This window comes from Ranitomeya variabilis, chromosome 4 (genome assembly GCF_051348905.1).
Source record: "Ranitomeya variabilis isolate aRanVar5 chromosome 4, aRanVar5.hap1, whole genome shotgun sequence".
In the NCBI taxonomy this organism is placed as follows: domain Eukaryota; kingdom Metazoa; phylum Chordata; class Amphibia; order Anura; family Dendrobatidae; genus Ranitomeya; species Ranitomeya variabilis.
Genome location: NC_135235.1, coordinates 693,893,362 through 693,908,373, shown reverse-complemented (window position 1 = coordinate 693,908,373; position 15,012 = coordinate 693,893,362). Strand labels below are relative to the sequence as shown.

General features: G+C 47.1%; 1 protein-coding gene and 1 long non-coding RNA gene across 2 annotated transcripts in view; both read right to left on the bottom strand.

Moving 5' to 3' along the window:
* The window catches only part of LOC143767631 (uncharacterized), an 850,082-nt gene that overhangs the window by 302,386 nt on the left and 532,684 nt on the right, over positions 1-15,012 (bottom strand). The window lies entirely within an intron of this gene.
* LOC143769308 (uncharacterized) lies at positions 3,002-13,838 on the bottom strand. Its single transcript, XR_013214338.1, has 3 exons — positions 13,609-13,838; positions 11,850-11,963; positions 3,002-3,236 (listed from the first exon to the last, which is right to left on the bottom strand). It is a non-coding gene; the product is annotated as an uncharacterized LOC143769308 (long non-coding RNA).

Here is a 15,012-nt window from a genome sequence, read left to right as displayed (position 1 = left end):
TGTCCAACCCCCAGTTTTACCAGAGTGTGAGGAGTGGCCTACTAGATAGAACCACCCCCCCTGGTGGCCGGAGTGTGAAGTGTGGTGTGAGTGTACCTGGTCAGAGAAACTCCTTAGTGCAATCAGACGTACCATAGCTCCCCATAGTGGCGGAGCCACAGTACTGCAACGACCAGGACTCTGGGGCGCTGCAGCGGCACAGAGGCAAGGGGTGCTGTCACAAGAAGTGCAATGTTTGGGAAGATGGTGAGGGAGTACCTTGCAGATCGTGCAAACATCCTCCGGGATTCCTATGTGCCTTTGAATTATTGGGTATCCAAGCTGGACACGTGACATGAACTGGCTGTCTACACCTTGGAGGTCCTGGCCTGCCCTGTTGCTAGCGTTCTGTCAGAGAGGGTTTTTAGTGCCGCTGGTGGAATTATAACAGAAAAGCGCATCCGCCTGTCAACTGAAAATGCTGACAGGCTGACTCTTATAAAAATGAACAAGGCCTGGATTGGGAAAGACTTCTGTACACCACCAAGTGAAAACAGCGAAACATAACCTCAAATACATTCTCTCTTTTGGGGAGGCGTATTCTTATGCACCTCTTCACAACCCAACATGGGTATACGCTTACAGATTTGGTCTGTTTGTTCTTATCCTCCTCCTTATCCTAATCCTCCTCCTCCAGAACCAATATATCATCAGCGTGAACGTGGTCTGTACGGTGCATTTTGGCCAAGGATGCTCTGATGGCACTCTTTTATTTTTTTTAAAAAAGGACAACACATTGGGAAACTGGGCATGACATTACATTGGGCCTACTTCTTAACTCGGTCTCCTGCAAACTGTCCTGTACCTGCCAGTAGATCACCAGGGTGAATGTGCTCTGTACTGTTATAGGCCAGTGAATTTTGGGCAAAGGGGCTGTGCTGGCAATATTTTTTTAAGTCCAAAAAGGACAACACATTGGGAAATTGGGCATGACATTACATTGGGCCTACTTCTTAACTCAGTCGCCTGTTGTGGATTCTGTTTTTGGGCTCCCTCTGGTGGTTACAAGTGGTACTGGGTGACTTTGGTGGGTTGCGGTCTCTGGTTTCCACCTGTCCATCATAGGCTGGGTGTTTCCTATTTAACCTGGCTTTCCTGTCATTCCCTTGCCGGCTATCAATGTAATCAGAGTGTCTCTGTTTGCCTCTGCTACCTGCTCCTATAATCTGCTGGACAAGCTAAGTTCTGATTTTCTTGTTTTTTGTGTTCTGCCTTATCATGTTTTTAGTCCAGCTTGCATACATATGAGTCTTTGCTGCTGGTTGCTCTGGTGGGCTGAAATTACTCCCCATGTACCATGAGTTGGCACATGGGTCCCAGTAATTTCAGGATGGTTTTTTGAAGAAAGGGTTTTTCGCTGACCGCCTAGATCTCTTTTGTATCCTTCTGCTATCTAGCTTTAGCGGGCCTCATTTTGCTAAAACTGTTTTCATACCTGCGTATGTGCCTTCCTCTTAATTCACCGTCATTATATGTGGGGGGCTGCTATCCCTTTGGGGTATTTCTCTAGGAGGCAAGAGAGGTCTGCTTTTCATCTTCTAGGGGAAGTTAGTTCTCCGGCTGGCGCGAGATGTCTAGAGTCCCCGTAGGTACGTTCCCCGGCTGCTGATAGTGTTTGTGTTAAGTTCAGGATCGCGGTCAGCTCAGGTTCCATCACCCTAGAGCTTGTCCTATTTTTGTGCTTGCCCTTTTGGTGATTCCCTGCCATTGGAATCATGACAGTCGATTGCAATCTGTCCTGTATCTGCCAATAGATCACCAGGGTGAACGTGCTCTGTACGGTGCATTTTGGCCAAGGGGCAGGGCTGGACTGGGACTAAAATTCAGTCCTGGCATTTGAAGTCACACAGGCCCACTTGTCGCCTGGTGACTGTATAATATCTTTGTACAATTGTAGGTTACAAGAAGTGAGGGGAGTGTAACACAACTATATAACATATAATTACAGCTGTATCCAGCATTACAGCTCAGTCCCCATAGAATGTAATGCAGCACAGCCCCCATAGAATGTAATGCAGCACAGCCCCATAGAATTTAATGCAGCCCAGCCCCATAGAATCATGTAATGCAGCACTGCCCCATAGAATCATGTAATGCAGCCCAGCCCCATAGAATCATGTAATGCAGCACTGCCCCATAGAATCATGTAATGCAGCCCAGCCCCATAGAATCATGTAATGCAGCACTGCCCCATAGAATGTAATGCAGCCAGCCCCCCCCCTACAATCCAGTTATCACCCATTGATATGTAATAATAAAAAAACAAAGTCTACTCACCTTTCCTCTTGCCCCGCGCTGCTGCTCCTGGCTCCGGTCTCAGCAGCTGCAGTCTGCCCGCCCGGTCACACAGCAGGTGCGCGATGATATGACGTCATCGCGCACCCACAGTGTCAGCGGCAGGCAGAGCGGGGAATGATGGGAGAGGGAGCGTCAGCAGACGCTCTCTCCTCCATCATTGCATTCAACTGTACCGGTATCTATGACGCCGGTATAGTTGAATGCGGGGCCGGGAGTGTGCTGACAACGGGGGGAGTGTGCCGACAACGGTGGGAGTGTGCCGACAGCGGCACACTCGAGCGGCCCACTACTGCCACCGACCCTTCTGGCATTTGCCAGAACTGCCCGATGGCCAGTCCGGCCCTGCCAAGGGGGCTGTGATGGCACTCTTAGTTTTTTTAAAAAGATCCCACATTGTGGAATTGGACATGACATTCCATTGGGCTGACTTCTTAACTTGCTCTCCTGCAATCTAAAATGTTCCTGCCACTAGATCACCAGGGTAAACATGCTCAGTACTGTTATAGGCCGTTAATATTTGGGCTAGGGGCATGCGATGGCACTAGTGTACTTTTAAAAAAGGTACTGTCGGGGTCGTCACGACAATAACCCTCATTCACCAGTCATCCCAAATTAAAGTATGAGCAGAGCATTTGGTACCGGGTAAGAATGAGTCAGACAAATAGCTGGTTCAATCTCAGTTGATGCTCGTGCGTCTACCAGTATCGGCCACGATCACAGCAACTGCGTTTATTTCCGGATACACAGTACTATATTGTGTGTTAGGAGAAGGAATGCATTGGGCGGGGTTTAAGCAGTATATGTCTAGTATTCAGTCTTTCTGATTTGTCCTGATGTCTCCTGGCGAATCCTCCTTTCTTCACATTCCTCAAGTTTCAATTTAAGAAGAAATGATACTTCTTTCCTCAGAGACAAAAAGTAGGGCAAAGGTGAATACTGGCAGCCATTTTAAATACAATTACATCTACATTAGCTAGCAGATGGGAAAAACTTATTGTTTCACAGTATAAGAATACAACAGTACAAAAAGTGTATGAAGATATATCTTTTCACCTTGACAGTACCCCCTTTGGGGAATTGTTTGGCAGATCATGCACTGCATTACAAGTCTCAGAGACCCACACCACTACATTGGCCCTAATTCTTAACTGTCTCCTGCAATGTCTCTTCCTTATCTCCGACAACATGACCTGGGTGAACATGCTTTGTATTGTTATAGGCCCGTGAAGTTTGGGTATGGGTGGCTGTGATGGCAATAGTATATTTTTAAAAAAGGTACCCCCCATTGGTGAAACCACATCCTTGATAGCAAACACTTCACATTTGTGTACCTTAAAGAGCTGACTGGAAAAGCTCCTTTTTGTGTTGCCTGGTTGCGCAAATTGGACACAATACACTTCATATAAATTTGATAATGCAATGATGTTAGTTTGGCTCAGTAGTTTATTACAAATATTTCTTTGTCCAGTATATTAGTTTCTCTCCTTGAGAGCGATAACTTTGGCTGCCTCAAATGTACAAATGGCGATTTGTAAACAAGATTGAAATACTGTACACCGAATGCATTCAGACAATCACATAGCTGCATGTCTTGTAAAACATTTACAAATGTGACAGACAATGCTCATAATGCTCATAATGCACCATGTTGATAAATGTTTGTTTTCTCACTTCAGAAACAGTTTGAAGCCTCTATATGTTTGCTGTTTGTCGTTGTAAAACATTAAGGTTTACTGAAACTCTGCCTGTGGTGGTTTGATCTAAATCCTTGTGGTTTTTATTTTCTAGTGGTTTATGGCCACTTGTCTGATGACTCCATGATATCTCAGTTTAATACACCCGTGAAAGCTGGCCACTTGAAGGTCTGGGTGAAACTAGAGTTACTACATAGTGTAAATCACTATATAATACCAGAGAAACATGACTAAGACAGATACCAAAACTGGGGTACCTGTACATGTACAGTGTGCTGATACCTGCATAATTGGGGACGCCCATGCAGTGTAGGTAATCTCAAAGGGGTTCTCTGTCTTGGTGTTGCTTCTCGGATATTCCAGACGGATGATATTTAAAAGCCTCTTGGTGATGATCTAAGTAGACTGTATGAAGTTAATCTTCATATATACACGTAATCAGTATATCTATGTAATCCTTATATGTAATCATTAACTTTTGTATGTTATTGGTAACATATACAAAAATGTACGCACTCAAACTATTCAATCTTAATATTCCTTGAATTTTGTAGTTTGCAATGAAATTGCTTTGTATTGCTAGGATTAGACTTTTTTAAAGCCGTATCTGAACCTTAGTGTTAAAAACATGGCAAACACAATTGCCAAATTTCCTGTAAATAATTCTGCAAAGAGGGAACCATCATACCATAAAAAATACGAGTGGATTTTCATGGGCACATCCAGTATGTGTGTTCCAAGGCCTAATGGGGTGCATATGACTATGCAGCAGGGCTGGCCTTGCCGCCAATGTGTAAAACAAAGGAGTACGGAGTACAAAATGCATATTGTGAAGTGGATTTTCAGGGGCCCATCCAGTATGTGGGTTCAAAGGCTTATTGGGGTGCATATGAATTGGTAGCAGGGCAGGCCTTGAATTCAATGCAACACTTTTTCAGGAGTCCCCCCTGGACATCTTATGACAGGGGTACTGTGGTGCGTCGTAATTCTTGGCAGCCCATCCACTCACAGCATAGGCTACAACAGCTTAGGAGACCCACTGTTTCATATTGGCCCTTTAAGAAGATTAATGCCGCCTGATGCACCAGTAAAAATAGGCTCTGTGACTTTAAGAGTCCCTCCTTTATAAATGAAACAAGATGGGTCTGCTTATGTGTCACACACCACATGGCCAGTTAAATGTTACAATGACATTTCCCAGTGAATGCATTTGTAGTGGTTGAAAGCAATGTTAAAGTTGAAAAACGCTTCAAAAACGCTGCGTCTGAACTAAGCCTAAGAGGGAGAGGAAATTTTCGGCCTGGGGTTAAATATTTGGCCTTACAGGCCAGCAAAACCCATTTTGGTTTCGTTTTAATGTGTTTTTTTGTGGCACCAGGAAAAATGGCATGAATCTCGGAAAAAAATTATTAAGGCTGTGAACTAGGAGTCAGGAATTTTTTCAGGGGCGATCCCCATGATGTTCCTGTGTCTTTTGAGCAGTGTTTCCATCATTTTTAGACCTTAAAAGGACCCCCGGGGGAGATCGTAGTAAAAGTACTTGGGTCTCCCATAGACTTATATTGGGTTCGCTGTTCTGGCTGAGTACCCGAGTATTCCAATTTGCTCGACCCCATCACTATTCAGAAATTAATATTTTGTGTACTAACCATAATTTTTAATCACAGCTTTCATGCATCTTGGCATGCTTTCCAGCAGTGTTTCACACTGCTTCTGGCGCAAAAATGTAAGCAGTTCTTTGTTTGATGGCTTGTGACTATCCATCATCCTCTTGATTACATTCCAGAGGTTTCCAGTGGGGTTCAGGTCTGGAGAATGGGCTGCCCATGGCAGGGTTTTGATGTGGTGGTTTCTTAATTTTGGCCAGAGCTGTATATATTACCCCAGTTGCCACTGCACACATGCAATCAGGAAGAGCTGAGTCGATGCTCAAGAATTAGCGCTTCTTAGTGTATGTTTCCACGGTCAGGAAACGCTGCTTGTTTGACACTGCGCAGAGCTGCAGCGTCAAACAAGCAGCGTCCAGATGTTCCAGCATAGTGGAGGGGATTTTATGAAATCCCGTCTCCACTATGCGTGGAAACCCGCACGCGGCGGCCCTGCGACTCCGGACATGCTGCGCGTCTTTTCAGATCGCAGCATGTCCGTACACCTTGCAGGGACGCAGCGTCCCCGCAAGGCATATCACAGGGCCCTATGGGAGCGAGCGATCATCCCGGATGTGAAGAGTTAACACATCCGGCATGATCGCGTCGCAGAAAGGGGGCGGGGCTTAGCGCCGAGTGGCTTCGTCGCTGCGGCGATACCGCCGGCCATCCTGACAGTGGAAATATACCCTAATAGATGCTCCATTTCTCGTGCGGCTTATTAGTGTTGGTAGGGGCCAATGTCCATGGACCTTCACAGCTTTTTAATATCAGCCCTTAGCTGTCTGTTTTGCCGTAGCTGGTTATTAAAAATAGAGGGGGCCCCAATTAATTTTTTGGATGAGTCCACCCATTTTTTAATAACCAGCAAAGAAAAAGCAGACAGCTGTTCACAGATTAATAAGCTGAAAAGTTAAATCTTTATTGGGCCCTTCCCAGCATAATGAGACCAGCTCACAGCCAATGTGGTCTCGTACTTTCGCGTGGTAAAATGGGGGTAGTAAGCGGTAAAGGTGAAAAATAGAACAAAAAGGGGGTAAGCAGGACAATAGCCCTGAAAACAAATGTGGATAGTAAGATCACTTAAAATAACAGAGAATAAAAAGTAATAATAATCTTGAAAAAAGAGGCATAGGTCCAAATGTAGGAGGAGGTGTAGTAGGTGGATGAGCTTGAGGCGAATGTGGCGATGAAGGTGGAAGAGGCAGGGGATGAGGTATCCAACAGTTTTTTGGAGGATTTTTTTTTTTTTTTTTTTTTAGGGACAGCATTTAAAAGAACATAGTATAAAATAAAATAAAAAAACAACAATGTAGATACAGTAGTCGGATGTCCTAGTGGAGGAGGAGGTGTAGGTGGACATTGCAGTGTAGGTGGAAGAGGCAGGCCTGATGGTATCCAACATTATTTTGGTGGATTTTATTTCTCTTCCTTTTTGGTAAGGCCCCAAAATAAAACAAATGGCAAATAAAATATAACAATGTCTGGGTGCAGATGGTACATTTGTCTGGTTTGCCAAAGGCAAAGACAAGTCCTGTGGACTCCACTCCTGGTTTCTTTTAATGAATGCGAGAGTGACCACGTTGGCTTTGGACAGGTGGATGCGCCTATGTGTGATATCCCCTGCTGTGATAAACACATGTTCCAACATTACACTTGCCACGGGGCATGCCGGCACTTCCAAGCCTAGGCCATGTGTCCAGTTTGGAAACCAAGAAGTTAAATGGGCAGACCCAACTTAGTACATGCAGACGTGTGGACATAGACATGTACTCTTCCACCATGTTGTTATAACACTGGCACCTGGTTGTGTAGACCGTATCAGATGGTGGTGCTGGATGCTGTGTCATGCTGATGAATTTTTTTCACATTTTAGCCATGTTAACCCTCCCTTCTGAGGTGGTGCCACAGCTGCGTTGGCGACTTCCTCCTCCTCTGCGTTGTGTTTCTTCTGTCAGGTGGGAACGCCGTCAGTAGTGCCTCTACCAGCATGTGCTTGTATTCACACATTTTGCCATCCCGCTCCAGTGACGGAACAAATAATGGTACTTTGTCTTTGCAGCAGGGATCCAGCAGGGTGGCCACCCAGTAATCAGTAAGGAAGATCTGGGCAACTCTGCGGTCGTTGCGCAGGCACAGCAGACTGTATTGGCTCATTCCGCCCTCTCTCTGTTGGAGTCCCTCAAGGCTCTGGCCTGGGGCCCCTACTTTTTTCCATCTATACCCTTGGCCTAGGATAACTCATAAAGTCCCATGGCTTCCAGTATCACCTGTATGCTGATGACACTCAGATCTACCTCTCTGGCCCAGATGTCACCTCTCTGTCCAGAATCCCGAAGTGTCTAGCAGCCATATCCTCCTTCTTCACCTCTCGCTTCCTAAAACTCAATGTAGACAATACCGAACTCATCATCTTTCCTCCATCTCGCGTATCCCCCCTACCTGATCTATCTATTATGGTAAGCGGCATCACGCTCTCTCCCACACCTGAAATACGCTGCCTCGCGGTAACTCTCGACTCTGCCCTGTCCATCAAACCGCACGTCCAAACTCTTGCCACCTCCTGTCGGCTCCAACTCAAAAATATTGCCATAATCCGTCCCTTCCTCAGCCCTTAATCTACTAAAATGCTTGTGCATGCCCTCATCATCTCTCACCTCGACTACTGCAACATCCTCCTCTGTGGCCTCCCCGCTAACTCTCTTGCACCACTCCAGTCTGTCCTCAACTCTGCTGCCCAGCTAATCCACCTCTCTCCTCGCTACTCCCGTTTCTCCCCTCTGCAAATCCCTCCACTGGCTCCCAATTCCACAACGAATCCAGTTCAAACTACTAACACTGATCTACAAAGCCATCCACAACCTGTCCCCTCCCTATATCTCTGAACTAATCTCCCACTATCTTCCCTCACGTAATCTCCGATCCTCCCAAGACCTCCTACTCTCCTCCACACTTATTCCTCACACAACCGCCTCCAAGATTTCTCCCCAATATCCTTCATCCTCTCGAATTCCACGCCTCAACACGTCCGATTATCCGCCACCTTTGGATCCCTCAGATGGAACCTGAAAACTCATCTCTTCAGGAAAGCCTACAGCCTGCAATAACCATTCTGCCGCCTCACCACCACCAGAGCTACTGCACCCCCGACCTTTTGTCTCTTCCCCATTATCCCATAGAACGTAAATCCGCAAGGAAATGAAATTTCAACTCATAGCTGTCAAACAAGTTTATTACAAGACGAATAGTTAGAAATAAAAAAGAGAAATATATAAGTATGCATACATACAAATCAATAATAAAGAGTTTTAGAAATCAAAACAATGAATTAAACATTAAAGACAGATTAATAACAAAAGAAAAACACATTTTTTTACCAAAGTCCACTGTGCTTTAGCTGCAAAAATTGTATTGTGGTGCTTAAAGGCAACCTGTCACCCCCAAAATCGAGGGCGAGCTAAGCCCACCAGCATCAGGGGCTTATCTACAGCATTCTGTAATGCATTCTGTAATGCTGTAGATAAGCCCCCGATGTATCCTAAAAAATGAGAAAGAGGTTATATTATACTCACCCAGGGACAGTCCCAGTCCTGTCCGATGGGCATCGCAGTCCGGAGCCTCCTATCTTCATCAGATGACGTCCTCTTCGTGTCTCAAGTCAGTAGACAGCGGGATGCCATACAGAAAAGAAAAACGATCACAATTGTGGGTATCCCCAACGTTTCGGCATCAAATAGCCTTTCTCAAGGGGTATCAGTTTATTTGTGATGCGACCAACAAGGTGAAAGGCACCCGCTTAATCTTTTCAGCGTCCGGAACAAGGCTCCAAGTAAGGACAAAATGCTGCGGTCAGGTTTTGTCCTTGTCATTATGTCCTTACTTGGAGCCTTGTTCCGGACGCTGAAAAGATTAAGCGGGAGCCTTTCACCTTGTTGGTCGCATCACAAATAAACTGATACCCCTTGAGAAAGGCTATTTGATGCCGAAACGTTGGGGATACCCACAATTGTGATCGTTTTTCTTTTCTGTATGGCATCCCGCTGTCTACTGAATTGAGATAATAAATATACATTTACTGCTGAAGATTTATGGTGTGCCGGAGTTATCTATAATACAGGTCCTTCTCAAAAAATTAGCATATAGTGTTAAATTTCATTATTTACCATAATGTAATGATTACAATTAAACTTTCATATATTATAGATTCATTATCCACCAACTGAAATTTGTCAGGTCTTTTATTGTTTTAATACTGATGATTTTGGCATACAACTCCTGATAACCCAAAAAACCTGTCTCAATAAATTAGCATATTTCACCCGTCCAATCAAATAAAAGTGTTTTTTAATAACAAACAAAAAAACCATCAAATGATAATGTTCAGTTATGCACTCAATACTTGGTCGGGAATCCTTTGGCAGAAATGACTGCTTCAATGCGGCGTGGCATGGAGGCAATCAGCCTGTGACACTGCTGAGATGTTATGGAGGCCCAGGATGCTTCAATAGCGGCCTTAAGCTCATCCAGAGTGTTGGGTCTTGCGTCTCTCAACTTTCTCTTCACAATATCCCACAGATTCTCTATGGGGTTCAGGTCAGGAGAGTTGGCAGGCCAATTGAGCACAGTAATACCATGGTCAGTAAACCATTTACCAGTGGTTTTGGCACTGTGAGCAGGTGCCAGGTCGTGCTGAAAAATGAAATCTTCATCTCCATAAAGCATTTCAGCCGATGGAAGCATGAAGTGCTCCAAAATCTCCTGATAGCTAGCTGCATTGACCCTGCCCTTGATGAAACACAGTGGACCAACACCAGCAGCTGACATGGCACCCCACACCATCACTGACTGTGGGTACTTGACACTGGACTTCAGGCATTTTGGCATTTCCTTCTCCCCAGTCTTCCTCCAGACTCTGGCACTTGGGACCACTTAGCAACAGTCCAGTGCTGCTTCTCTGTAGCCCAGGTCAGGCGCTTCTGCCGCTGTTTATGGTTCAAAAGTGGCTTTACCTGGGGAATGCGGCACCTGTAGCCCATTTCCTGCACACGCCTGTGCACGGTGGCTCTGGATGTTTCCACACCAGACTCAGTCCACTGCTTCCTCAGGTTCCCCAAGGTCTGGAATCGGTCCTTCTCCACAATCTTCCTCAGGGTCCGGTCACTTCTTCTCGTTGTACAGCATTTTCTGCCACATTGTTTCCTTCCAACAGACTTACCATTGAGGTGCCTTGATACAGCACTCTGGGAACAGCCTATTTGTTGAGAAATTTCTTTCTGGGTCTTACCCTCTTGCTTGAGGGTGTCAATGATGGCCTTCTTGACATCTGTCAGGTCGCTAGTCTTACCCCATGATGGGGGTTTTGAGTAATGAACCAGGCAGGGAGTTTTTAAAAGCGTCAGGTATCTTTTGCATGTGTTTAGAGTTAATTAGTTGATTCAGAAGATTAGGGTAATAGGTCGTTTAGAGAACCTTTTCTTGATATGCTAATTTATTGAGACAGGTTTTTTGGGTTATCAGGAGTTGTAGGCCAAAATCATCAGTATTAAAACAATAAAAGACCTGACAAATTTCAGTTGGTGGATAATGAATCTATAATATATGAAAGTTTAATTGTAATCATTACATTATGGTAAATAATGAAATTTAACACTATATGCTAATTTTTTCAGAAGGACCTGTATATTGGACTCTTTTTCTCCAGAGCACCCCTGCCTAAGTATAGTGAGCACCCTTGACTTTTGTTTTGGTCCTCTTCGTGTCTTCACGCTGCGGCTCCAGCACAAAGTACTGCAGTGTGCAGGCCCCTCTGACCTTTGGGGGAGACGGAGCCGGCGCGGGGGAGACGGAGCCGGCGCGGGGGAGACGGAGCCGGCGCGGGGGAGACGGAGCCGGCGCGGGGGAGACGGAGCCGGCGCGGGGGAGACGGAGCCGGCGCGGGGGAGACGGAGCCGGCGCGGGGGAGACGGAGCCGGCGCGGGGGAGACGGAGCCGGCGCGGGGGAGACGGAGCCGGCGCGGGGGAGACGGAGCCGGCGCGGGGGAGACGGAGCCGGAGAGGGGGAGACGGAGAGGGGAAGAGCGGGGGAGGGAGAGCGAGGGGAGACAATTTAGTAATTATACTCATCTATCTGACATTATCAGACGCCCACAGTGTCATCCCTTTGGGTCCTCACATGGATTGTGGGGGCACCGCCATTCCACTTGGTGAAAAGAAGTCCAGTGATGAAATGACATCTGCAGGGAGGTCACTGCTCTGGGGGGCACAGGATGGGGAAAAGTCACAGTACCTAGAATAAAACAGAAAAAAAATCATGCAGAAAACTGGATACAAGTAGTGGCTGACACCAGTGGCCACCGGGCTAATACTGACCAGCACAGAGTGCGAGGGGAGAATAAAGTCAGGGATCTGGAGACATTGTTGTAAAGCTGCTTCGATCCCAGAGGTCATAGCTCAGTCATCAACCTGACAGCATGTGTCCCCAATAATATTAATGAGAACACATTTTATGTAAAAAAAAAAAAAAAAAAGAAAAAAAAACCATCACCGACCCCTCACCACCAGGCAGAGATTCTCATGCTAAGTAATATCAATCCCTCAGATCTCCATCATCATTCATCCCCTCCCCTGTTCGCCCCCACACACGTAGCACTATACTTTCCTGCACCCCCCCACCGCAAGTGACATCACACACACTGACCTGCACACCACACAGACCCATGCGAGTAACATCAGCCCCATTCTCCCCAGGCAGCCCCATGCAAGCAACACCACCCCATTCTCCCCAGGCAGCCCCATGCAAGCACCACCCCCCCATTCTCCCCAGGCAGCCCCATGCAAGCAACATCACTCCATTCTCCCCAGGCAGCCCCATGCAAGCAACACCCCCCCATTCTCCCCAGCAGCCCCATGCAAGCATCACCACCCCATTCTCCCCAGGCAGCCCCATGCAAGCAACATCACCCCATTCTCTCCAGGCAGCCCCATGCAAGCAACATCACCCCATTCTCCCCAGGCAGCCCCATGCAAGCATCACCCCATTCTCCCCAAGCAGCCCCATGCAAGCAACATCACCCCATTCTCCCCAGGCAGCCCCATGCAAGCAACACCACCTCATTCTCCCCAGGCAGCCCCATGCAAGCAACACCCCCCCATTCTCCCCAGGCAGCCCCATGCAAGCAACACCCCCCCATTCTCCCCAGGCAGCCCCATGCAAGCAACACCCCCCCATTCTCCCCAGGCAGCCCCATGCAAGCAACACCCCCCCATTCTCCCCAGGCAGCCCCATGCAAGCAACACCCCCCCATTCTCCCCAAGCAGCCCCATGCAAGCAACACCCCCCCATTCTCCCCAAGCAGCCCCATGCAAGCAACACCACCCCATTCTCCCCAGGCAGCCCCATGCAAGCAACACCACCCCATTCTCCCCAGGCAGCCCCATGCAAGCAACATCACCCCATTCTCCCCAGGCAGCCCCATGCAAGCAACACCCCCCCCCCATTCTCCCCAGGCAGCCCCATGCAAGCAACATCACCCCATTCTCCCCAAGCAGCCCCATGCAAGCAACACCACCCCATTCTCCCCAGGCAGCCCCATGCAAGCAACATCACCCCATTCTCCCCAGGCAGCCCCATGCAAGCAACACCCCCCCATTCTCCCCAGCTGCCCCATGCAAGCATCACCCCCCCATTCTCCCCAGCTGCCCCATGCAAGCATCACCACCCCATTCTCCCCAGCTGCCCCGTGCAAGCAACACCCCATTCTCCCCAGGCAGCCCCGTGCAAGCAACATCACCCCATTCTCCCCAGGCAGCCCCATGCAAGCATCACCACCCCATTCTCCCCAGGCAGCCCCATGCAAGCAACATCCCATTCTCCCCAGGCAGCCCCATGCAAGCAACACCACCCCATTCTCCCCAGGCAGACTCCCACTTACCTGATCTATGACTTTGGAGAATGACCCCCATAATACCCCAAATCTTGCACAAAAATCCTCGAAATCCAGCCATGACATCCACAGCCTCCTCCTGTCTGCTCTGCTCTATGGAGGAAGAGGCAAATCCTGCACAAAACACTCCAAAACCAAATCCTGCACGAAATCCCGCCATGACATCCACAGCTTCCTCGTGTCTGCTCTGTCTGTTCTATGGAGTAAGAGGCACCGCCCCTTCCGGTCACATGGGCAGAGGTCCTTTAGCCGACTTGGATTTAGCCTCTACCTTGAGCCTAGACCCCCGGAAATGACGTCACACCTGGAAGGAGCCCATACGGTTGAGCCTAGAGTGTATGGGCTCCTTCCAGGTCCTGACTGCAGCCCATACACTCTAGCCAGCTCACTACTGAAGATGCTAGAGTGTATGGGCTCCTTCCTGGTATATATTATTGTAGATATAGACTGTACGGGCTCCTGTCAGGTATATATTATTGTAGATATAGACTGTACGGGCTCCTGTCAGGTATATATTATTGTAGATACAGACTGTACGGACTCCTGTCAGGTATATATTATTGTAGATACAGACTGTATGGGCTCCTGTCAGGTATATATTATTGTAGATACAGACTGTACGGGCTCCTGTCAGGTATATATTATTGTAGATACAGACTGTACGGGCTCCTGTCAGGTATATATTATTGTAGATACAGATGGAACAGACTCCTGTCAGGTATATATTATTGTAGATACAGACTGTACGGGCTCCTGTCAGGTATATATTATTGTAGATACAGACTGTACGGGCTCCTGTCAGGTATATATTATTGTAGATACAGACTGTACGGGCTCCTGTCAGGTATATATTATTGTAGATACAGACTGTATGGGCTCCTGTCAGGTATATATTATTGTAGATACAGACTGTACGGGCTCCTGTCAGATATATATTATTGTAGATATAGACGGTACAGGCTCCTGTCAGGTATATATTATTGTAGATACAGACTGTACGGACTCCTGTCAGGTATATATTATTGTAGATACAGACTGTACGGGCTCCTGTCAGGTATATATTATTGTAGATACAGACTGTACGGGCTCCTGTCAGGTATATATTATTGTAGATACAGACTGTACGGGCTCCTGTCAGGTATATATTATTGTAGATACAGACTGTACGGGCTCCTGTCAGGTATATATTATTGTAGATACAGACTGTACGGGCTCCTGTCAGGTATATATTATTGTAGATACAGACTGTATGGGCTCCTGTCAGGTATATATTATTGTAGATACAGACTGTACGGGCTCCTGTCAGGTATATATTATTGTAGATACAGACTGTATGGGCTCCTGTCAGGTATATATTATTGTAGATACAGACTGTACGGGCTCCTGTCAGAT